General features: G+C 51.0%; 1 long non-coding RNA gene and 1 other non-coding gene across 2 annotated transcripts; both read right to left on the reverse strand.

The window, feature by feature from the left end:
• Positions 1–1060: 1060 nt before the first annotated feature.
• LOC134174601 (uncharacterized) lies at positions 1061–16126 on the reverse strand. The gene is made up of 2 exons (XR_009968709.1): positions 13628–16126; positions 1061–2196 (listed from the first exon to the last, which is right to left on the reverse strand). It is a non-coding gene; the product is annotated as an uncharacterized LOC134174601 (long non-coding RNA).
• A 185-nt stretch (positions 16127–16311) lies between these two features.
• LOC134174705 (small Cajal body-specific RNA 16) lies at positions 16312–16491 on the reverse strand. Its single transcript, XR_009968752.1, has one exon. It is a non-coding gene; the product is annotated as a small Cajal body-specific RNA 16 (non-coding RNA).
• Positions 16492–25700: the final 9209 nt, after the last annotated feature.

A 25700-nucleotide genomic window follows, 5' to 3' on the forward strand; every position in this document is an offset into this window, starting at 1 on the left:
TGATGTATACAAGCAAAGATTGAAAATGCCTCACGGCCTTACTGTAATTGAATGCAAGCCCCTGGAATTTCAGCAGGCAGGGACTTGCTATGGTTTCTTTTGTTTGCATCCTAGAGAGTGAATAAAATGCTGTGGTCCTGGCTTCTTACTGTCCTGCAGGTCTGATCTTCCCATCTTTTGAACTAGAGGAGGTTGTTAGGAGTTCTCAACAAGAGGGAGCATGCATTCATTCAATGTCTTGCTGCCAAGCTGTAGGTTTATTAAAAGCATGTGAAAGAGGGATGAGATTCTGAGTCCAGATATACTGACATTCTTCAAGAGCTGTTCCCTAATAAATCAGTCCCATCTGAGTCACTGGAATTTTTTGTGCACCACTGGCTACGTTGGAATAACTGCCCTCTTCCTAAATCTTTAAAATCATGAAAAAAGGACCCAAATGATAACATTTCCAGCTAAAATAAGCATGATGACTGACAAACAGCTAATGGGATGGAGATGCGCCCTGGGGACATGCAATTCCCCAGCGTTCTTATTAAATGCATTGCAGATGCGTAACTAGGTGTCACAATTGTTTCATTCCCTTGTCAGTCTGGAGAGCATCTGGTGCTGCTGGGATATGGGGTGGTGTGAATTCCTTCACCCCTTTGCTCTTAAAACTACAGTAACTGACACCCAAGCTCAGGCCTCCAGATACACCATGAATGTGCTCATCTGGAACAGCTGTATGTATTTTTGTAAGCTCTACATAGCCCATACTGAGGAAATGGTACAGAGGAGGAGAAGTTTCTCCAGATATCTCTGGAGATCATGAAGCCCTTTGGCAGAGAAGATACTAATAATCCCAATATGCAGATATAAATACTAAGGCTCACAAAATACTTTAAGAGGAAGCAGACCAGAGCACTTTCTGAGTGATCTCTTTATCCCCAACACTGCTGCCTTTTAGCTTTATGGCAGTTTTCCACCATTGAGAAGATTGGGAACAAGGTAAAATATATCCAGACCAGCCTGTGTTCGGAGATGTGATGTTAATGTGCAAAAGCTAGAAGGCATTGAACTCTTGTGCTGAGAGTTTTATTCAGGATTAAACTGGCCTTAGTTCACTTCAGCTTAATGCAGTACAAGTGAAGAAGTATTAACTTCATACCACTATTTGATTTATCTGAACTTTCCCTTGTGCCATGGTGTAGAAAAGGCTTAAATGACCTTGTAGACTGAAGCCCTTCATGTTTCGATGCCATACACAGTCAGAAACCTGTTTTTTTTCTCTTTTTTCCCAAGTGACTGATAGGAAAATCAGGCTGGGAGCTGGCCAGAGACACCAGCTGCCAGTGCTTGGACTCCAGCAGCTGACATCAGAGCACAGGCACCACTGACATAGCAAAGGATACGTAGATGAACATTAGCACTAAGTCCTGATTCATAAAATACGTGAATTGGGATGAGCACGTGGAAAGTATTCCAGCCCTTATTCACATCCTCTCCTTGTACATCCCGCACCCGTATGCGGCTTCCTGCATGGAATTCAGTGTCCCTGCTCAGAAGCAGTGACAGTGCTAAAGCAAAAGTGAGCAGGTGGTGCAGGGGGGGCTGCTGGGACAGAAATAATTCAAGCATGAGGAGCTAGTGGAGTGCATATTCTGGATGGAGCACCAAATCCAGCACTCATTCCTGTGTTGGATATTTGTAACACCCAAGAGGTTGATAGCACAGTCTTCTTGGGGGAGCATGAGGAGGGGGAGACCCCCTTTGGGCTGCCACAGGATTGGGATAGTTTTATACCTTAGACATCAGGAGGTGGTATGGAAGGGGAGGGGGAGGAAGGAAGGAATGACAAAGGGAACTCACCCCCACAACCATTTTCCATTATAAAGGGAAAAACACTTTGATGACATCTTACTTGCTGGGGTCTGTTTCTGTTGCTGAAGGTGTCATGCTCATAATACAGGGAGCTGGAGTTGCCAGCAAGCAAGGGTTTACTGGGCAGTTGGGAATGTCCAACTTTTCTAATGGCCTTTGGTGACTGCTTGGATCTGCCTGGTACCTGCCTCACCATGAGCAGCCTGTTACCAGTGATCTCTGGGTGAGCTGAAGGACTGCCTGGATCTGATCAGTTCATTAATAACCCTTTTCAGTCCTCAGAGAAAGATCCATTTCAGCCACGAGGCACAGCAAATGCAACATGGAGTAAGTTTCCTATAAAAATAGAAACAAAGGCTGTTTACTATCCCTCTTTTTAAGAAGTCTGACAGTACAAATACTCTCATCTACTTCAGCAAGTGTTGAATCAAACCGTTGGGTCACTCACCATGTGTAGACTTTGTCCTGTTTGCCTGTAAAATGAAGACACTAGGGTTTTTTTAATACCAGAGGAGTAATAAGAAACATAAATCCAGCTCCTTTTAAAGGACACGCTGACTCCACCAGAACTGGGTCTGTACCCTGTGGGCAAACACTGCACCCTTTCACTGGAGCTCCATCAGGACAAGCGTCCTTTGTGGCTGCTGCTCTCCCAGCATAACAGTGGGTCTATCTGTTAAGTTTATGCCCATCCCTGGAGGAAAATGAGGCAGATCATTACAAGGCACTTGCACACCAAAATATCCACCAGGATAGCTATTTCAGGGTTTAGTTTTTACATCACAGTGCCTGTGGATCAGGCCTGTGCTGGCAGCTTTCATCCAAGGATCTCTTAGAAAACCCTTGGGAACCGTAAGTCTCATGATGCTATTTGCAGGCCTAGAAATGCTGCTTATCTTCTCTGATCAGCACAATTCCTTGCATGAATTCCAGCCCGGTGTCCAAGGCAATCTCATTATTTGCTGTACATGCTCAATCTGCTTGCTAATTTCTTCTTCCTTGTCACGGGGGAGGAACCTTCCTGTGCTCCACAGGCATGCCTGTACTGGGGAGATTAAAGAAAGCAAGCAAGGCGCATAAAGAATATCACCCACTTGCAGCGGTGGCAGCCTGAATGAAGAGCACAGCTTAGAGACAGATGTTCCTTCCAATTGAATTGTCTGCATTGCTGATTGTGGAGAGTTCAGTGCTCTTGAAGAGCATGAGATGGGGAATGTTGTGAAGCAGAAGGCTGGCTGCATCCAGGAGCTGGCACGCTGCAAGCAGCCGCTCTGCGCATTCTGCCATGGCTGCAGCATTAATCTGCCTTGGCCTCCAGCACTGCTGGCTGACTCTGTCCTGGAATTAATTTGGATAATGTACCACACGATGGAAAGCCATGTTTGCAATCTCTTTGCTAGGCAAGATTGGACAGAGATTGATAGCACTGTCTATCCCTGGGTAAGTGAGCTGGTAGCAGAGCTCCATGGAAGGGATACCCACTGAGAGTGTGGCTCCAGCTCTCCAGGGGTGAGAGATGATACATTTAACACCTTCTGGCTTTTGTAGCTGTCAGCATGGGTCAGGGGAAGCCTGAGCAGAGAAGGAAGAGAAGGAATCGATGGGTCAGGGGGAGCCTGAGCAGAGAAGGAAGAGAAGGAATCGATGGGGCAGGGGGACCCTGAGCAGAGAAGGAATCGAAGGAATCGATAGGGCAGGGGGAGCCTGAGCAGAGAAGGAAGAGTAGGAGTTGCCTTTTGAGTCAAGCGCTGGCTCTGCAACCGCTGTGCAAATGGGATGTGTAGAAGGTTTTTTTCTGAGGGCGACTTCCAAATAGCAGGCTCAAAATAACTTGGTTTAATGAAGGGGATGATCTCCAGCACAGGAAGCCTATTTGCAGTCGTGGTTTCAAGCTGGTAGCTACAGACTAATGTGTGACCACTAGGTATTCCAGATTAGCTAACAAACAGCTGTTCTGTTTGATTTGCTTTTGGTCATAACCAGCCTCAGTCTGAATTGAACAAGAGCCCAATGATGAAAAGAACTGATTTGACCCAGTACATCTCCCTGGATGGAGACTGGAAACAAGGGCAATGCTTCATTAGTGCCCCATCCCCAAACCCCATGTGCACCTGTGCCTTTGCAGCAGCCCTTCTCTGGGGAGTAAGAAAGGAAAGAGATTGGAAGCACCCAGGAGGTAGCAAGAGGTCAGGTGGATACGGTGAGTGATGGGAGTCAAGGCAGCACCAACTAAGCAAAGGCAAGGCCCCCCATGAGAAACAGAGGACAGATATGCCCAGCAAGTTCCCCCAAAGGTGGCATCCAGCTTGGGAAGCAGAAGAGAGTGTGGGACAGGCAGGAAGACATGGGAGGGAGGTCACTGTGCATCCACATTGTACCTCAATCAGCAGGAGAGGATTTTTTACCCCTTTACCACCACTCTGTGAGACACAAGCTCCACAATGGGTGAGCAGCTGCCCTTCCCGCCCCACCACTGCTATGGCCACATCCAGCAATGGCACGTTGGGAAACACACAGAGAATGGGAGGTGGAAAAAACCCATTAGTTCATGGATGTAAGTCACATCAACACAGCACTGCTCAAACTGCCCCAGAAGGAGGTTTTACATGTAGGCAAGCTAACTGCTGAAAATAACCCTGAACCCAGCCTGGCTGCCACGCTGTGCCATGGGAACAATGTTGTGCATATGATCAGATTCAGCAGGACACAAGCAGCCTACGGGTCTTTTTACATTTGGCTTGAAAAGGCTAAAAATAGCACCCCAAACCGTATTCCTTTTCTGTATTGCCATCTCCTCTGCCTGTTCCTATTCACTGGCACTTTTACATGCAAAGCAGGATTTGGGATCGGAGGCCTGGCAATTAGACTCCAACCTGGCAGCTGCAAGTGGAACAGCTGGAGGTGTTATTTTTATGGGATATTAATTGACTCCATGAAAAACCCTGAGCCCAGGAAACAGAGAGCGCCAGGGAGCCGCAGTGCACAGCCACATGACAGGGGCTTAGCGACAGAAAGAGATAAAATAAAGGAGAGAGCCCAGTCTCCTAAAGCCGATTAGTTATAGCAATTTCTCCAAAGCTAAATATAGGAAATAAAAAGAATCCTCCCCCATCTTCATCTCCGTTGGCGGAGATGAGAAAGCACAAGGAAGGAGATAGATAGAAATTTCATTTTTCACTTAACCCCCTCGTGGGTTGCAGAGAGAAACTGCTGCTGTAGTGATGCTCCCAGTGCTTAAACCCAGGTTCCCCTGGCAGCTAACCCTGTCCTGGCACTAACAAGTGCAGCTGCAGTTGCTCCAGCCACAAAGCCTCTGGGCAGTATCACTGTGCTGGGCAAGCTCCCAGTGCCTGGGCATGGCTGGGTCAGAGTGGTCCCAGCACCTCTGTGCTAGGCACAGAGGGGTGAGCTGGCAGAAGGCACAGCCCCCCTTTCCCAAACACTGTTTGCCTCTCTTCTAAGGGGCTGAACCACCCACACTGCCCCAAAGCAAAGCAGGAGAGAGCCAGAACTCCTGCCTCCAGTTCTCCTTCCTCCCTGCAGCTAGAGACAGACAAGGCTTGGGGACAGACAAAGCCACCAGTGGCCAGAGTAAGGAAAAGCTCAGGGTGCTGGTGGCAGGAGGAAATGGATCCAGACCATTGCCTCGCCAAAACCTCCTGCCCATCTCCTTAGACCTCAGGCAAATAAATCACAGGCAGCTCCAGCAGAGATGCTGAGAAGCTGGGAAACCAGCAGAGTGTTTCAGATTTATGGGGAATTAATTTGGCCCCTGTCTGGACGCTGACAGCCCACAGTGCTGGCCCAGGGCAGGCCTCTGTTCAGGCCCTAAGCTTAACTTCTGGAAATAAATCAGCAGCCCACAGCAGAGGGGAAGCACAGCCTGTATCGCTGCATCTGGGTATCTCCTGTGCTGGCAGCCATAGCGCAGGAAGAGGCAGCAGGAAGGCTGCTGCTGCTGTCAATCAGCCTCACTAGTATCTTGCCAAAACTCAGCCCAAGAAGCCCCTTCCTTGGCAGTCCTTGTCAGCAGACAGGACAGCTCTGTGTTCCACAGCCTCCAGCACGGGGATTTCTTCCAAAACATGTGGGTTTTCCTGCTGCTACATGGCCTGTTCCCAGGAAGGTCCCCACAGGAGCATCAGCTTCATGCAGAGAAAAAGGTGCCAGGGGAGCAGGGAAAGCCCCAGAAGAGGGTTCCCATAGGAAAGGCAGGGCTGGGCACCCAACTACAGGGACACATCACCTTTCCCCTCACCCATTAATTCAGCCACACCAGGCAGTTGTTCCATGTCTAATGACTGTAGCTGCAGGTTTGCATAGGTCCCATGTCAGCTGCAGGGTCCTCCTATGATACCTTTAACCAGGGCAGGGGGCCTGCAAACATGCTGCCATGGGGAGGAACTCAGCATCCGCTGCGTGACCGTGCTCACTCTTGGGGAGATGCATATTGCTCGTGCACCCACAGGTCTGGCAGCACCACATCTCCCCAGGCTTTTTTCCCTAGTAAGCCTCAGTATATGCCATCTGTGCTACCATCACACCTCTCCAGGAGATCCAAAGCTGTGGATAGACAATGCTTTGGGGACAGAAGGGAATGAAGCTTCTTCAAGAGGGTATCAGAACCACAGGTGACCTTGATGGAGAACAGAGAGCTGCAGGCAGCCCCTGGCCTTGTGAAAGTCTTTGGCCTCCACAGAGTGACAATTTCCTTCCCAGCTGCTCTGTCCCACACAGCCGGTGGGACGACTCTGTGCAGCTCATGATGTGACGTGATTAGCAAACAGATGCATTTGCAGCAGGAAGAGGAAAAAAAAGAGGAAAGGAAGAGCAGAGCAAGAAAACAAGCCACGTCTGGGGACAGAAGCAGGCAGCAGTGAGCTCTTTAAAAACCTGCTGAGGAAAGCACTTGCACAGCACATGGTTTGGGCAGATCAATGAAGCTGCAAAGTGGCCTGCTCCTGGCAAGCACACAAATCCACTTTCTAATGAAATTTACAGCAAGCAGAATCTAGGTCACTACTCGGAAGCATTCAGTTTATTCCAGGCAGCTTTTTAAATATTGAAGAAATAGCTGTCAAATGAAGCCTGCTCACCCCTGGCTGGAAGGTCCAGCTTGGAGCCGTGGCAGTTTCTTAGCTACAGCTTAAAGAAATGCCTGTTTTTAAGCTTTCTTTGATTGCCCCCTCCCTTCATCATCACAGCACAGTGATTGAAATCAACTCCTGCTATGGGGGGAATGAAGGGCCCAAGTGATGCTCAGGCTGAACTCAGCCCAGCCTCATCCCTTCCCATGGCTGGGGCAGTGAGACCCCCTGGCTGTCCCTTCAGCAGGAAACGTAGGACTGTCTGCTACAGAAGGAAAACCAATATTACAGCAAGACCTAAAACCAGCTCTCAGGGGAGCAGCTAAAGGCAGCTTCTTAGCACAGGTGAAGCTTCTGCAAAGGCTCAGCGCTGCTGAGTGGAAGGATCTGGGCTGGACCAATGGTCATGAGTGCTGTTCCCAGAGGTCACGCTTTAAGAGAGCTGCTGAAGCCTCTTTAACAGTTGGAGAGGGAGGAAAGGTGGGGAGCAGGCAGCTCTCCAGCTGTTTACCTTGCAGAAGCAGCCACAGCCCCACGCTCTCAGTTCCTGTACAAAGCAGAGCAGGAACAGACATTTGCTCTTCTGACAATGCAAAGTCCAATGCTTTGCATAACACGCTGACAGCATTAACAAGTCCCTGTCCCACCTCAAGGTCCAGCCTGCCAGGCACAGACCTCAAAGCATTTCCAGCCCAAGGACGATGTGGGAGCAAAGGAGGGGAGACAAGGAGGTGGTCTCAAAGCACAGCCAGGGATGTGCCTGCACAGCACTGAGTCCTGGCTGGCTCTTGAGGACTTACCAGGAGGAGAAACAACGTGGCCTCATACCTGCAGGGGCTGAGAGCTCAGTGGGAAGCCACCTCCACAGCAAGGCTCCTGCTGGGATGTGCTGGGGAGGTCAAAGCAGTTTTCCCCTTTGCTCACAGACTCATCCTGCCGTGGCATCTCCCCTGCCCACACGAGACTGGTTCCCCTTCTGTGAGGTCTGGCTTTCTCCTCCCAGCCCAGCCCCAGCACTCGGGGTTTGTCCTGTCTGCGTTGAGGTAAAACATGGGTGCATATGCAAACACCTCCGCCTCCTTCCTCATTGTTTTTCACTTGCACACATAAACATCCATTTCATGCTCAGCTGATGGAGGATCTGCTTGGCTAGATTACAACCCTTGCTGCTGCTCTGCTGCTGGCTTTGCACCAGGATCTGGCACTGGAGATGACAGTCGGTCTCTGACCTACCTTCCATCATCCCTCCTGGGCTTGGCTGAGCACAGGATGCTTGCGCTGGGCACCAGCGTAGAACCACCCGCTACAGCTCGACTGTGACCCTGGCTCTGCTCAACCCTCGGGCTGCAAGCAGTGTGTGTGTGTGTTTGCCCTTGAGTTAACTCACATGGTGCCCATTCAGCCAGGTCACAGTTTGCAACAACACCCTTGGATGGAGAACCATGCAGGAGGGCTCAGGGCACTGGGATTTGAGTCCATCCCATGGCCAGGGGAATGGCACTTTCATCCATCCCCTGATCTCAGACACCAGCAAGGTTTCATGCTCCGCACCCCTCTCTGCTGCAGGAGCCACCAGGTGCTTTTCCTGCTCAGTCCCAAGGGGCTGTCCTCTTGCTTAGGGAACAGGGCACATACTTTAAATCAAGAACATTGTGCACAGACCAGTTAAAAGCAGACAAGCCAGGGGAGAGCACAAAACAGATCCCAGCACAACCAAGGGAGCTCCACAGAGCTGCGGGGTTTACTTCCACGTCTCTTTTATGACCTCTTGGCCAGTCCCAGGTTTTCCATTCCACAGGAAATTCCAACGCCAAAAAACTCAAATCAGGCCAGATTCAGAGGGTTTGGGGGTGGGTTTTTGGTTGCTTTTTTTTTTTGCAGAAACTTTAAAGGAAGAAGCTGGAATTATAGAGCACTGAATTCAGAATCAAGAACTGTAGGAAGGAGCACTCACAGCATCATGCCCCAACCTTCCTGTACGCAGGCAGCATCTTCCAGCCTGGGGACTCACAAGAGGTGGCCAGACTGGAGCTCTGTGGCCAGGATTCATTTCCTAGAAGGAGAACCCTCATCCCATCAATAAAAACATCCCCCCTCCCCTTAAACCCTGCCTGGAAGAGACAATAATTGATCAGCCTGGAGGACGAGTTTGATGTGGAAAACGAGGGGAGGAGGCTGGTTCTGACTTGCCCTCCATGCCTTCTGCTGGCTGCTGAGGAGGAAATGGTTCACCCCTAATTCAAGCCGGGCCTCTGGATCTGAAGACGTTTCCATAACAGCATTTGGACGGCACAGAGGACCTGCAGTGCCTGCTCCAGCCAAGCAAAAGCCATCAGCCCTGCACTCAGTTTTGCCCAACAGCCCACACCAGCTTCTATTAAACTGATTTTCCTCCTTTTCCACTTAGCAGATCCTGATTAGTCTGAAAAGGTGATGAATGTGGCTGCCCTGGCCCAGCAGGTTATACAGACTTTATCAAGCACAAACCTTATCAGGCTGTGCTGGCGGGTGGCAGAGCTGTGCTGGCGGGTGGCAGAGCTGTGTGTGGCACTATCCATTAACACTGGTGTCTGCAAGCACAGCAGAGAAGGCACTTGCTGCTTTACTGCACCTGCAACCAGGGCTCCCCAGTGGAAAGGCTTTTTCTTTAATTTTTCTTTATTCTCTAATAAAGGGAATATGGAAGAAATGAAGTTATTATAGAGGATTAGCACCTTGGTCCAGGAGTCCTGACCTGAAGCTTTACTTCTCTCGAAAGACACCAGACATTCAAATAGGCTGAAAAGCCAAGTCATTCCCCATGGATGCTACCATGCCACGGCTGACTCTCACATACAGCAATGGTATCACAGTCCTGCTATGGGCTGGAAGACTTCCCTGCCAGGAGAAGGAATCAGCTGCATGTCAGAAGGAACAGTATTTCCCAAACCCCAAGTGCCCTGATCCTGCATTCAGTGCACATAAACCCATTTCTGTGACGAAGCTGCATCGCTGCTGCCCTGGGGAGTGATTCTGGCAGAGCTCAGGGCTGATCTCACCTTCAGCACCAAGATCTCCAGACCCTTGAGTCCAGCAGGGTTTTCCCTAGAAGAAAGAACTACTGAGACGTCATTAAAAAGCCCACTTGCATGGCTCGAAGCAGGTGATTGAAGCAGGGTCTGTGCTCAGTGTCCGGGGTTTCTGTTGCAGGATGGATCCCAATCTCCCCGCAAAAACACAATGGGCAGAACATTTCCCCAAAAGCCACGGATGTGCCAAGCATGAGCTCACCAGCCAGCAATGGAGGAACTGAGAAAGCTGTGCACAGGCAGCAGGCTAGGACAAGCAGAGCCTGGAGCTCCCCGACCCACAGAGCTGATGTAAGGGCTTGATGCTGCCAAAAGGCAGAGGTCCGGCTCACCCCGCACCAACCAGGACCTTCAGTGGTCCTTAATCTGTAGATCCTTAATCCAGCAACAATCCATTGCTTTTATGCTAGGTGAGTGAGCTGCATCAGCTCCCTGTGAGGAGAACAGCCAGCCTGAGCTGGGCATGGTAAGTGCTGCAGCTCCCTTCCCCTGCAGCAGCTCCTGTTCCCATATCCTGGAGCAGCCAGAGGAACTGCGTTAGGGCACAGGGTGAAATGAGCATAGAAATCCCATGTGCTGGGAAACAGGGACATAAGAGCACAAGGGAAGAGCAGATGGGAACTGAGGTGCCTGGGGCTGGAAGAACAGGACTGGTGCTGCAGCAGTGCAGTCCACCCAGCCATGCAAAGGATTAGAGCTGCTCCCATCCATCTGGAGGCTGACAGAGCTGGAGAGACTCTGTGGCCACATGGGGCTCTGCTGTGGGGAGGGAAGGCACTGTGCTGCTGCAGGGCAGGGTCACACAGCTCTTGAAGGGCCACCAAGTCTGTGACCTGCCAAAGAGCAACCTTCCCTCAGCAAGCAAAGCCTTGCTCCAACAAAGCACGCTTCCTCTGGGCCCGCAGGAAGCAGGTCCAAGCAGATAACTCCTTGCTCCGGGGACTCATGTACTCCCGAGATGAGCTATTCTTACCACGCAGGAAGGAACGGCTCCGGCACAAACAAGTGCACGGCTCCACCTTATCGCAGGGCACAGAGGGCAAGTGGTGGACGAGGCTCCTCCAAACAACTGCTCATGCTTGGAGAGGCTGTTTGCAACACCACGGAGCCACAGTGGTGGCCAAAGCACTTGGAGCACAACCTCCTCTGCAGCTGGGGAGGAAAATAAATGGTGTGTGCTTGGAGAGCTGGGGCAATGCACTGGTTCAGGGCCACACCATGTCTGGGTGCAGCTTGCGCATGCACACACACCAGCACCCACAGTACCTCTCCTTGGTCCCTCTGCAGCACATGCAGGGCTCGCAGCTGCTCTCACATTGCCCAATACCAACCTGCTGGGGATGTGAGACCTGACACTGACAGAAAAGACAAGCTGTTTGCCATTGCCAACCTTGACATAGGCAAGAGACAGCAGTGAGGGAACGGGGGACAAGCACCTTGTTGACCACAGGGTTTAAAACCATTTTCCTTCTGGAGAGCCTGAAGCCAACCACAGCAGGGATTAATTTTGCCCAGTTAGTGAGCAAACCTAGTAAAACAGCACAGGCTCCAAAGCATACGTTCAATACCAACACTGCCTGGGGTGTTTACCTCCTCTGGCTTGGCCTGAAATTCCCTGTTGCTATTTAAGAGGCTCACAGCAGCTTCCTGTTGTAGGAAAACCAAATGGGCAACTGAGAAGCAAACTTGGGCACACAAATCTTGCCAAGACTGCAAGAGGCTCTGGAATAAGCAAGAGGGCACAGGGGATGCATCATGCTGCTCCAGACAGGCACAAGCCACTTTCACAATGCAATCTGGGTCACTCCAGATGATAAACAAGTAAGAACCTTAAGCATGATTTGCAAGTTACACAGCCCCAAATATCCAGCTGACCCACTTGTAGGTGCATTGTGCTTTCCTCAAATGAAGGTTCTTTACAATCTCTAATCCACTTTGCATGTGGGTTAAGCAGAAACCTCAGCATATCAAGCTGATGGAGGCTGGGTACTGCCTGTACCTGTCAGCCCGAGGATGCTTTCACTGGAACAGTGCTTCTAGTGCAAGTAATGACTTGTTTTCACAGCAAGACCCCAGGAGAGGCACCAGGATGGGCTGGGGACCACTATGGCAATCACGTGCATATGACAGTATTCAGAAACAATATCCCCCAGGAGAAGCTGGGGAAAAGCTCATTTTTCTTAAAGGCAAACAGAGACCTGCTCCTTGCCGACCCATTCTGAACTAAAGCCTCCTGAGAGAACATTATTTCTGCAGAAGCCACAAGGTCAAAAAGATGTAGGATTTCCTTGGAAACAAAGCAAAGGCACTAAAGGCTTCACGGGAGCGTCCTTCCCACTGGAACCCCCTCACCTCCTCACTTTCAGTCCCACAAGCACCACCCCACTTCAGCTGCCTCCCCATCACTCTCCAGCCAGTCTCCACCCCAACACTGCCCCAGGAACAGACACCATCCTTCAGGCAAGAACTGCTCCCCTCTTGGATGTAAAGACTGAGCTTCAGAATGTCCACATACCCCACCTGCTACCAGCAGCGCAAGAGGAGCTTACACTTCTCCACATCTCAAGCTGCAGCAATCCCATACTCACAAAGTTCCTGTCTCTCCTTTGGGTTCCTCTTCTCAAGCACTGTTGAGTGCTGAACCAAAGCCAGCATCACTGGGTTTTATTCTGCTCAGGAATTCAATCTTAATGGTACACTCAGAGGCAAAATTTAGCAAGGAAGAAGCCCTGTACTTGGCCAAGGAGCCACCATGGCTGAGCAGCTTCTGGTGCACTTCTAAGAGGGCTAAGCACAGGGAGCACACACACCCAGCAAGCAGCATGAGTTCACCACATTTCACACCACACTGGCCTCAGGCTCAGCCTAAGAGACCTGCAAATGGAGTGGAAACTCCTCTACCTGAGAAGGAGCTTTTTACAGTGCAAGTGAAAAACTACTGCTTGCTGTTAGCAAAGGTACATTTTACTATGCAGGTAGAAGGAAAGGAAACTTTACATGTTCAAGTGACCCCTGCAAGCAACCTCTTCCAGGTATCCCAATGGAGGTGGGTACTAACTATATCAAACCTGCAGCACGGCTGCTTCCCTGGGCACACACACACAGAGCAATTCCTGGCTGCACGCAGGGCAAGCTGATGGTTGTGTAATGCACAAGCTGGGCTGCTGCCAAGGCACAGAGCAGGATCTTCAGCCGGCACCTAATCCCACCACAGCCTCGCTCCCTGCACATCCGATTAGTCTCCCATTTTCCCGTTTCAGGGAAGGCAAACCATTCCATGGAGCTCCACACCCTCTAGTGGGCATTAGAGCTTGGTACACTGAGGAGATGCTCTGAAACCCAGCATTGCTGAACTAGAGTAAATTGCCCCTCCAGATCCCCAGAGCATACCCAGCCAGCACTGCACACCCTCAGCCTGTCTGCCCCAGGCACAAATCGCAAGTGTCAGTGCAGTTTACACACCCACTTGCCTGGATTCACACTTGCAGCACGTTGAAAATATTTCTGCTTTGTTCACACACAATAGCAAGTATTAAATCTCAGTAAGTCAACTTTGAGAACTGGATTTTATTCACGCTTATCATCTAGCTAAGCAAAATGACTTTCTATTACCTAAAAAGACCACACAGCTGTAACCAGACTGCAAGAGCAGCACTCTCACCATCGTGCAGAATGGATCTTCTGGTCCAGCCACCTGAAAAGAAACAACCAGGGTGTTCAGACACAGCAAATGCACTGCAGGGAAGCTGGGCATGGGTACCAGAGGTGCTCAGTGTGGACACAAGGGAGCCAGAGCCCACCAGGGTGTCACAAACAGCTCATAGCCCAGGGTCCTCCTGCAAGTGGCCACATGTTAATGGAAATGAGAAAGTGTGCTAGTTTGAAAGTTAGTTGACAGGAAAATCCTCAGTCAAATAACTTTGTTTTAAAAATTAAGACTCTTCAAGCTGATTAAGATACTTACTCCCAACTTTTCCCTCCTTTATCAGAAACCCAAAACATCTTAAATACAGTAACATTCACAAATTTTCCATTTAAAGAATAAATACAGCTCATTTTCTAGGTGGAACTATGATCAGGATACTTGCAATCACAGTTGTCCCTGCTCATGACACGGGGATTGGAACTAGATAAGCTTTTAAGGTCCCTTCCAACCCAAACCATCCTATAACACTGTGATTCTATCTAGGGCTCCACATGCTTTGTTTTGACAGCCCCTGTGGCTGAACATACCAATTTGTAACCTAGGGAAGAACAAAACCAGTGTAAGGGAAACACTTGTTCAAATAATAAACTGAACAAGGGATGGCAGTCTGCAGCAGTACACAGGTGAAATGTGTTCAGCTGCAGCCTGAGACTGCCAGGCAGCTCTGCCCAGGTCAGCTCAACATCAAGAGACAAAGCAGAAAGGGAGAACTGGTTAATTCAAGGCTCGTGTCTGCATCTGGTGAACAAAGCACAGCTTCACTCGGTACAGAGGTTACCACACAGGGTGTGAGGTACAAATCCAGCTAAAGCTGGAGATCACTGCCCTACAGACCTATCTTCTCTGGATTGACATCAACTGAAACAGCAGCATCCCACCCCCAGCTTTCCCTAAAATCCTTCCTGACAGCATTTCTACTATGAAAACTTCCACCAGTGCCAACCACCATCTCTGGCACCATCCACTTTCCAGCTGAGGGGAAGCTACTCTGAAGCCTGTGGTGTCACAGTAAGATGTGACAGATTGTACCAAGCATGGAACGTGACTGCATTTCTGCAGGAATGGCTGTAACCACAGCCCAGAGCTTATACTGGTTCATGCTGACAGATTAGCTGTGTGGCCAGCAGAAAGCCTGTGGGCACAGCATTCACCTCCTGGACTGGTCTGAGCATGAGAGGCGACAAAATGAGCTTGTACTGCATCAGAGTGTTGTGTAACAGCAACACAGCACTCAGGTCTCGTACCAGAAGGCCCAAAGCAAGAGACACTGCCACACTTCTAGTGAGGAGGCACAGTATGAACAGTGTTCCTTCAAAACCAAACTTCATGCTGTTGTGGTTACCCTCACACCATCAACAGGGTGAGACATCAGGTAGAAAATATTCACCACCTGATGAACAAGAGGAGTGCCACAAAGGATTAACACTGCGCTCCTTAAACCATCAGGATCCCAAATTAACACCCCATTAAACTTATGAGGGAGTTTAATTTCACACATCTGGTTAAAACAGCATGAAACTGGACAGTAACAGCATATTAGAGCTCCCAAGACAGACACATCAATCATATCCTTCTGGCTCAGGTGCTGCTGGCGTGCAGTGATTCTCCCTGGTTTTAAGATCCCATTGGAAACACAACATCTGGCAGCTTCTGCACAGGCACTGTGCACACTGTGGTCTGTACAGCGCAGCAGAGCTATCCCACCAAACAAAGCCACTAAGGTGGGGAGGGAAAGGGGAGAAAAGTTGGTCTTCCCTTCCCAAAAGTACACAGCCTTTCCTCCCAACATTTCCCTAACTTCATTAATACTAGGTTATTTAGCTGTCTCTCCTCAGCTTGTTCTTGCTGCTTTTATTGGGCTAACTGCTCACAGATGGGTCAAGGTGAGCAAAGGAAAACCTTTGCTGGGACTGGGAGCAGGGAGGGTCTCCCACTGAAATATGAATTCATTTTATCTCAAACTGCACCAAGAGAGCTCCGAGATCACTGACACATCAGCTCCAGCCAAACACAACACAGTCTGGTGGCAAAGCTGGGTTAAGAAGCACCTCCTCCTCCCACTGTCTGTCAGCTCCTCAGCTGTACAGGAGCAATCATCTGGGGTGACCTCGCTGTGAGCCAAATCACCCAAACACCACCAACAAGCAGGAAAAATGCTTTTGGGGATTGGGTTTTTGTTTGGCAAAGCATTTTTGTCAGCAGCCAGGATCACAGCACGCATCTCCCCCACTCCCTTCCTATGTGCTTCTGAGCTGTGAGCCCAGCTGTACAAGAGCAACCAAACAGTAAAGAAAACCACAGATGCACAGAAGAGCATAGTACAACTTCCAAGAAAGCCATACGATTTGCTTGAGTAAAGAAACCACATTAACAGTCCCTACATTGTGGGGGGAACAAAGTTTTGGAACTAATGATAAATCAGGTGGAAAATGTATGAGCAACACACCTAAGTTCTGGTTTTCACACCTGTGAAACTCGCCTGTGAAGGAAGCGCAGGATCAGTTTCACTGTTCTAGGTGATTTTCGAGAGAAGATTCAGTATGCATGAAACCACCCGACTGTAAAGCTGTTTGCCCCTGCCCTGGGGATCTGTTGTTTGCAGTATCATACATGACCATCAAAATGCTGCATGGATGCTCACACCTGTTACTGCACAGGAGGGACCCCGCAGGGAGCCCACCTGGGAGCTGATCTCGGGCACGGGGCCAGGCTGGCTGGTATGAGGAGGGCCCCGCTGGCCCCACTGCCCAGCAGCCCTCCCCCAGCCCTGGCGCACCCCTCCTGCCTCCCCACCGCCACCACCCCCCCGGAGGTTCTCCCTCACCTCAGCGATGGAAGCACTCGGGGCTGCCGCCTCTCGGGGGCTGAGGAAGTCCTGCGGAGAATCACAGATAAAACAGCGCCGGTTTGAGACACACTGCATCCCCCTCCAGCCCTGCACCCCCCATACGGGCCCAGCACCGCCCACAGGGGGACCACAACCCGGCCTGTCCCCTTCCCCAGCCTCCCAGCTCTCCTCCGCACCCCCCCTTCCCAACTGCCACTCCCGCACCGCACCCCATGGCCTGCCCCGGCCCTCACTACACCCCCCCACCGCTCCCCAGGCTTCCCTCGCACCCCTCCCCACATTGCCCCCCATGCCCCCCATACCCCCCAACCCCAGCCCAAGGCCGCCCTCCGCCCGCCATGAGGCCGCTCGCAACCGGAAACAGAAAGGCCGGAACTCCACCGAGACGCAGAGCAGCCCAGAGCGCCTCGCAACCACTTCCGGCCTCTGGCGGTCCTCCCGACACCGCCTTAAAGGGCCAGCGGCGTCCGGAGCCATCGCTATGGCAACGGCAGGGCCCGATCCGGCCCCGGGAGCACCAACGGGGCTCGTTTTGTGTCCCGCAAAAGGTGAAACCTCCGCACACGGCGGGGGGGGAACACGGCTCTTGGCCCAAGCTGAAGCGGCACCAACACGTTCAGGCCTGAGGTCTGCTCTGCTGGTGGGGGTTTTCAACACGAGCCGGCTTGTGTCCAGGCAGCACCGGTGCGGCAGCAGGGCCAGGGCAGGGATTGTGCCCCTGTGCTGGGCATTGGTGGGGCCGCACCTCGGATCCTGTGTTCAGCTCTGGGCCCCTCACTGCAAGAGAGACCTTGAGGTGCTGGAGCGGGGCCAGAGAAGGGAATGGAGCTGGAGCAGGGCCTGGAGCACAAGTGTGATGGGGAAGGGCTGAGGGACCTGGGGGGGTCAGATGGAGAAGAGAAGGCTCAGGGGGGACCTGATGGCTCCCTACAAGTGACTGAGAGGAGGATGGAGCCAGGAGGGGCTGGGCTCTGCTCCCAAGGAACAAGGGGTGGGACAAGAGGAAACGGCCTCAAGCTGCACCAGGGCAGGTTTGGATGGAGCTGAGGAACAATTCCTTCCCCAGAGGGTGCTCAGGCATTGGAACAGGGCAGGGCTGCAGTCACCGTCCCTGCAAGTGCTCACACCCCGTGGAGACGAGGCCTCAGTGACACGGGTTAGGGGTGGCCTTGGCAGGACTGGGGAGCATTTGGACTGGATGAACTTAAAGGGCTTTTCAAGCCTTGTTGTTTCTAGGATTCCGGGCAGTTTACTCTGAATTGTGCTTTGCTTTCAGTGGCTCCAACAGCTCTGCTGCTGGCGGAGTGGGAAGGACTTTGCAGCATGAATGAAAGTATCTCACTGGTGAATTTAATCACAAATTTCCCTCCAAGACATTTTGGTATAAATAACCAAACAGAAGAAAACCACTTTAAAACCGCATGCAATGGCTTCCTCCCTGGTGGCTCATTCAGAATGAATAAGCCCTTAGTTTTATTCCTGCGATAACACATTTTAGAAGACCTTTATATAAAATATACATAAAGATCTGAATCATAGAAGTAAACCTGGATGGGGAGAGCAGCTGGTAAAGCTGCTAGCAAAAACCCTGGCTCTCAGGTCAGCCATAAAACCTCAATGTGGCCTCTTGGTGCTGGCACATCCAAGTGAGGGGCTCGAATGACAGCTCCTCATCCCAGCAGCCTGGCCCCACGCTGTGTGAGGGCAGAGCAGCCCCGGTGGCTGAGCAGGTAATTCAATGCTCTGATCTCCCACCAGCCGGTGCCGTGCTGCCTGTGCGTGGCTCAGAGCCTGCTCTGAATACTGAACTGTTTGCTTGTGATTTTTCTTCTGCTGTTTCTACATATGCAGGCAGAGCATTCTCCAAATGCCAGTGAACGTCTTCGCAGCCCCTGGGGAATCAGAGGCCACGATCCCCATTTTACACACAGAACTGTGATGCGAAGGGATGAATGAAAACATAATACCCACAGAGCTGAGGAGCTGGCTTTGCAAAACCTGCTTCTGCACTGTATGGGTACAAAGTCCTTTCCTTCTGCCCCTTGACCAGCAGTCACAAATGGAGGGATATTCCCATCTCCCGACATAGTCCAGGTTTTCATGGGTTGCTGGTTTAATGTTGGATTTGGTAATGCTCAGTAGTTTTTGGGTTGTTTTTGTGTTTTTTTCCTTTATTGGTGTCAGAATCATAGTATCACAGAATTCCAGGTTGGAAGGGACCTCAGGGATCATCTGGTCCAACTTTTCCAGGCAAAGCATGGCCTAGACTAGATATCCCAGCACTCTGTCCAGGCAGATCTTAAAAATGTCCAGCACTGGGGAGTCCACCACTTCCCTGGGGAGATTATTCCAGTGGCTGCTTGTTCTCAGTGTGAAAAACTTTCCTCTTGTTCCAGTCAGAATCTCCCCAAGAGTAACTTGTCCCCATCACCCCTCTGCTTTTCCATGGAACTCCTTGTAAAAAGGGAGTCTCCATCTTCTTTGTAGCCACCCTTTGTATACTAGAACATGATATGAAGGGATCCAAGGTGGAAGAGCCTGAGGACGGACCCTGGAACCTTGTGTGCAGTGGCCATGTGGCATTCCTTGCAAGGCCAAGGATCAGCCAGCCAGACCTTGGGCACCCTCACAAAAGGGATGGGCTTTTCCGACTGAGTGAGAGGAGCTTGAGACCCTCACAACTTTGTTTAGCACCAGCCCAGCAGGGAGCCTCTGGGAGCAGCCAGGCAGTCTGCTCTGGACACCCCTCCAGTGCAGCACATCAGGGTACACACATGCAGAGCCTGAAAGCGAAACCATTCCATGACTGATGTGGCAAATGGTGCAACCTGCTGTGAAGCTTTGCTGGTGCCCCTTCCCCTCACATCCCTTCTGTGGTCTCTCCTCTTCACTGCAGCACTGCTGACAGGAGCCACAGGCCTGCACAGCTGCCCAGCACCGACCGATGTGCTGCCACACAGCCCTCTCCTTTCATTGCTCTGGGTGTAATGCTGCCAGGGCTGCAGCCAGCTCTAAATGCGTGTATCTCATTTGTGCAGCTGAACCTGTGCCATCTGGCTGATGGCAGGGACAGCTCTGGAAACAAACTAATTCTTTTTTTCCTTTCTGATAAAACATTACCTCTGTGAGATTTACACACAAGATCGAGCATCAACCTGAATTATCTCCCTCTTCTTTTTCTCCAGGGAGCACATAATAGGTAGATCCATCCATCCGTCTGCTTTGTTACACGTCGCCCAGCTTGGCAGTGTTTCTGTTGCTATTAAACCGTGCTCATCCCCCTTGACATTTAAAAGGCCGTTAGATGATTACTGTCACAGTCTTGTACGTGGTGCCTTAAACCAATTCTCTCCTCCTCTGCTCACCGATGATGGATTTGCTAGTTTATGCCATAGTAATTTGTTTTTCTCATGCTGAGCTCCAGCAAAATGCTTTCACTGTCAGATGTGGTTTTCTGTACAGCCCTTCCCTGCGGTGCCATGTTGCAACCAAGCAGCTCTGGGCAAATCAGAGCTGCCCTGGCTTTCAACAGCATTAGCAAAACAAAATAGCATCAGCCTTTGGGAGCCTGGTCCTGCCGGGATTGGATCCTCCTGTGTTCGGAGTTGGAACATAGCAGACTGCAGTGCTGCAGTTTGTGTTGGTGGGGCCATTGACTACCATGGCTGCAGAATATCCCATGGGATGCATGGATGTTGGCTCCATGCAGCATGTGGCTCCTGAGAGCAAGGAGTTGAGGCTTTGTGCCTGTTTGGGAGCAGAGGGTGGGAGGCACCATCAGCTTGAGAGTTTGCAGCTCATCCATCAGGTCAGCACACATGGGGACAGCTGAGGGTTTGCTGCCACTGGAGCTTTTCCAGATCTGCAATGGGGAGAAACGCTTCAGTGTACCAGTTCCTGAAAGTAAAGTCCATTTTGGCCTCTCCCATGTTCTCCTGTTGGCAGGATCAGAAACGCTGAGGATGGTACCCAGTTCTGCCAGAAAGTTGATCTTGTGCATGTCCAGGCGTTGAGTTAAACGGGTAAAAACACTTACCAGAGAGCTTGAAACATAAAGGTGTCCTGGCTCATTCCACACCTGGAAAATGTGGCCAGCAGGGATCAAAATGCAAGTATCCCCCTGAGATGGAGAGAGTCAGGGCTGTTCATGGTGGTTGATGTCACCTGGACATCTGAGCCTATGGCACTCAAAACATCCATGCACATCCCAGCATGAGCCTGCAGTGCTTCTGAGCTGAAAGCTTGGGGATGTCTGGCTTAGCATGGAAAGCAAAGAGAACATTTCCTACTCCACAGTACTCACTTGTTTGTAGAATTACTCTCATCAGCATCTCCCCTGTTCCCAGTCTCCTGCTGCAGAGCAGGTTGGTGGGGTTCGTGTATCTAATGAATTGCTACTCAAACCCACCTGCTTGTAGAGAAATGGCCTCAACTAAATCCAGCTGTGCTGGGGAAAGATGTGGCTCAGGCCCTTGTCACTATCCCCAGCTGGAGGTTCCTCTCCCATCATCCTGCCAGCAGGGCACTTGTGTGCACAATTCAGATGGAGCCAGCAGGGCTGGTGCTGTCCACAGCCAATAAATGTGAGAGCAGGCGACCCAATGAGAGCAGTGGCAAGCATGCTGCTGATAATGGCACATCCACACTGCTGGTCCCTCCTGCCAGGGGCTTTTTGGAGTGATAACTCATTGTGGCACAATTGCTGCCAGATCCACTACGTGTGCTTCCCTGCTATTAGCTGGGCCAGGTATTATTTATCCTCCAGCAGACAGCACCGAGCTGCCAAGCATTACATCATGGAGCTTGAGTAACTCCTCAGGCACAGAATAACCATGCTCAGCCCCCAGCTCCTCTCTGCTGCCTGGTGGCTCAGAATTGCCTGCGTGAATTGCCTGCAGAACAGCACCCTCAGACCTCTTCATAGACCTGAAACAAGCCCCAAAGTGGGACGGGTCCTCCCCAAACTGCCCTATCAGCACATCCTCAAGGGTAGCAGTGTCCATGTGAGAAGCTGGTGCAGGATGCTAACTACTTCCACCAGACAGCTGGATCTCAGGGGTGACGTTTCTTGGCTGTGTGCATGCCTGCAGGCCTGGACTCAAAGCCAGCAGGTATTCATCTGATCCTGCCATGAAACCTGTGTGACAAGGGCTGTCCCCTGCCCTAGCCAGGCACTGCCACCACTCACAGAGTCCCCCTACCCCTAGCTGCCTCTCACTGCCCTGATGAGCTGTTCCATGGCGCACTTCCAATGCAGGCACCTCTTATGAGTTGGTGTCCTTTGCAGTCTCCTTCTATTGCATTCCTATGGAGTTTGGCCAATTTGCATAACAAACACACAGTATAAACTGGCCACATCCATATCTTATTTTCACTTCAGATTCTAATTACATCGGTTTGACTCTAACTTGCCTTTGCAAATAGCTGGAGCTTAGCATTCCCGGGATATTGCTTTCCTGGATCCCCAGGGCTGTGCTGGGAGAGCCCAACATCCATCTTACTTATGGCTGCCTGAGAGCTCCTGCTTTTCCTACAGATGCAATTAGCAGCTCTGCCACTGCTGCCCAGCACAAGTGGACCCGGGGAGGAGAGAAAAACCCATGCTGAGGCAGGAGACAGGCCTGCATGGCAGCCTGGGGAGGCAGGGGGGCTCTTCTGCATGCCAAGAGGGAAACCAAGGCAAAACCAGCCAGGGCTCTGGCTCTCCGTGGCAGATCCATGCCACAGATCTGAGTTCCTGGTGCCGCCCTTGTCTCACTTCAGCTTGCACAATTTCTCCTGAAGTGCCCGATGCACTCAGATGGAGGAAGAGGAGAGATGGCTCCAAACCCTGGTCTCTTCTCTGGTCTCTCCATGCATTCCATTTCTCCTCCTCCTACGCTGTGGCTGAACGCTGTGTTAAACCTATATAATAAACCTATATATGTATAAACCTATATACACCTACCTGCTGCTGTCCGTGATGGCCCCACTGACTGCATCCCTTGCCCCCTGTGGGGCACATATTGGGCTCATCTCTACAAGATTCAGAATCCCTAAAGCCCCACTTCTCAAAGAGCAATTCTACAAATGAAGATGAGGATTTGCAGGAAACCAATTGATTCACAGGGTTCATCCTTTATTTTGCCAGATAACATCAGTTCAATGCCTCCTTATTTCTGCTTTGTGAGAGCAATATAAACCACTTAAGTACACATACAAGACAGACTAATCCATAAGTGCTTATGAGCTGTTTGATTTACAGAGGCATCTCTATCTTTGCCGAGTATCTCACAAAGTCATCTATTATTTAGCAGTAAATTAAAGCGGAGGGTCTGTGATTTTCAGCCACAGGAATTAATATCCCAGCACTCCTTTGTACCATCTATGTCTATAATTTACAGCACTGAAATCAGCCAGATAGAGCTGCGACACAATCCCTTTCCCCTTCTCCCTTGTTACCTCCTGTTTACTGCTGCACAGGGGGAAGTAAAAAATGGACTCGCAGGAGAGATGCTCGAGGCAGTGAAGGATAGTTTTAAATTAAAAGTCCAGGTTTTGCGGCTCTCAGGGGATCTCCTTTGCTTCCCACACACATCACTTGTGGATAATCTATTGAACCCGCTGCAGTCTTGCCTTGAGACTGCTGAGTTTGAACCTCGATGCTCAGGGTTAAACAACAACAACAACATGATGGTTATTATTACCTGCAAGCCTTGCAGACACATACTGTGGGATGCTTTGCCCGCTCGCTCACAGTGCAGGGGTGGCCACAGTACCCACAGAGCTGGAGCAAGTGGTGACTATCCAGAAACATGAGTGACAGCAAGGGCAGAGCTCTTCCCTCGGAGGCTCCATGGGCTCATAGAGGCGGTGGATGACTTTAGGAACAAGGGAGGGGGGTCACATTGGAGAGAAATGTGTCCTTTGATCTGGCAGCCCCTTCCTTTGGGTCGGGGCCAGCTCTCTGCCAGCAGCCTGGTGCCACGTTCAAGCACAATAACAGGGTCAGGATGCTTTATGGGCTGTGTCGGGCTCTGATTGATGCAAAGAAGGTAATAATTTATAGCGATCTCGTGTACTACAAGGGCAAAACATGTCCCTCTTGGATGTAGCCCTGCAAGCTGCAGGGATAACGGAGCTCCAGCAGGGAGAAAACATGAGAAGAGCAGAAAAATGACCCCAAATATTCTGCTTGGCTTCTCTGGAAGAAGGAGACCAATGGGGCCCTGTAGACACCCCCTTGCTGGGGGTTGTGTCCTGGCCAGCCTGGACAAGCACCCAGGCTGTGCCAGGGTTCTGAGCCCTGCCTGCAGGTACCGCCACTGACAGACACCCATCATGCTGCCTCCACCATCTGAGCTCAGCTCCGGGGCCCCTAAAGCAAGAGGGATGTGAACCTGCTTGAGCAAGTCCAGAGGTCACAAAGATGCTGCGAGGGCTGGAGCAGCTCTGCTCTGGAGCCAGGCTGAGAGAGCTGGGCTGGGGCAGCCTGGACAAGAGAAGGCTCCTGAAGGGGAGACCTGAGAGCAGCTCCAGTGCCTGAAGGGGCTGCAGGAAACCTGGAGAGAGGCTTGGGACAAGGGATGTAGGGACAGGCCAAGGGGAATGAATGGCTTTAACCTGCCAGAGGGGAGACTGAGCTGAGCTCTTAGGCAGAAGCTCTTCCCTGTGAGGGTGCTGAGGCGCTGGCACAGGGTGCCCAGAGAAGCTGTGGCTGCCCCATCCCTGGCAGTGTTCAAGGGCAGGTTGGACACAGGGGCTTGGAGCAAGCTGCTCTAGTGGAAGGTGTCCCTGGCCGTGGCAGGGGTTGGAGCTGCAGGAGCTTTAAGGTCCCTTCCAACCCAGTCTGGGATTCTGTGATTCTAAGAACCAGGGTCCCCAGCCTGGTGATCCTGTGTCATTGGATAGGACCTGACACCCCATCACTTTATTTTCACCATAGTCACTTGCTGTGGTTTCCCAGGCAGCCAAATTGCATGGGTGCCCTTCACTTTCTTAGCTAAATTAGAGCGTATCATTTCTCTTGCAGCAAATCAGACAAAAAGGGAGGAAAATCGGCAGGAAATTCAGCCTTTAACAAGTCACGCTTTGCCCCTTTCTTCTTCTCTATGTAGAGAAATTTCCGAGGAGAAGCCGTTGCAGTATTATTTGTCTTTGTTTTGAGGAAGAAAAGCAAGCTGATTAAAAGCAAACAGAAGGCAAGAGCTGTGGAGTCCCAGAGGCTCCCTTGCAGGAGTTCAAAGGGAGAAAATAAAAGGAATAAAAATGTGGAAGAATTAGAGCAAGACATTGAAGCTTTGAAGATAGATCAGTTGTGGATGGCTTAAAACACACAATAATTAGCGCTGATAGCTACAATACTTGAAGAAATGGGCAAAAACTGTTTGCTTCATGCACACCAAATCCTTCCAGGGATGCTTATGCGGGCTTATGGTCCAGGCACTCCTGGTGTTGCCAGCAGCATCTGCGCGTCTCAGCTGAGGCGCAGCGCCTGGGAGAAGGGTTATCACCAGGAAACACGCTGCTGCACTGCTGGGACTGAGCCTCCCCTTGCACCCTGCCCAGGGCAGGATGGGGACAGCAGCACCCTGTGCTCCCCCCAGGGCCTGCGCTAAGCCCTGATGATGTGACCTGGAGGTGGAGATAAGGTGGGAGAACAAAACTCCTCCAGGAGGGCTGGGAGGCACCTGAAGCTTATCTCCTCTGTGCCTGCTGGATGGAGATTACAGGCTTTTATTTGCTTCTTCCCAGTGGTGAATTAGAAAAGAAAGAGAACTAAGGAAGAATCCCATCCTGCATGCAGAACATGAGCCTCAAATAACCATCACGGCTATGTTATCCCATTAAAAAAGCATTTAGCTTCAAGCCTGGAACACCTCAGGCCTTGCAATGCTGGGCTCTGGCTGCACTGAGCAATGGGAATACACGGCTGCCAGCTGCTCTTGGCTCCCACCTCCTTGGCAAGCTGCTGCTTCTTAGCACAGGAATTTTGTAGCAGAGCCACTTGGCTCCAGGTCTGCCCAGGACTTAATTTACTTGAAAATCAGTAAATTAGATGGGATATGGTTGTAGATCAGGTGCATGGGCATGAAGGGGGGGGCCAGCTCCTTAGGAGTTTCACCTTTCCCTTAGGAGTGGGGTCAGGCTCC

This window comes from Pezoporus occidentalis, unplaced genomic scaffold (genome assembly GCF_034315485.1).
Source record: "Pezoporus occidentalis ecotype Australia unplaced genomic scaffold, CSIRO_AGI_Poc_V1 ctg62, whole genome shotgun sequence".
Lineage (NCBI taxonomy): Eukaryota > Metazoa > Chordata > Aves > Psittaciformes > Psittacidae > Pezoporus > Pezoporus occidentalis.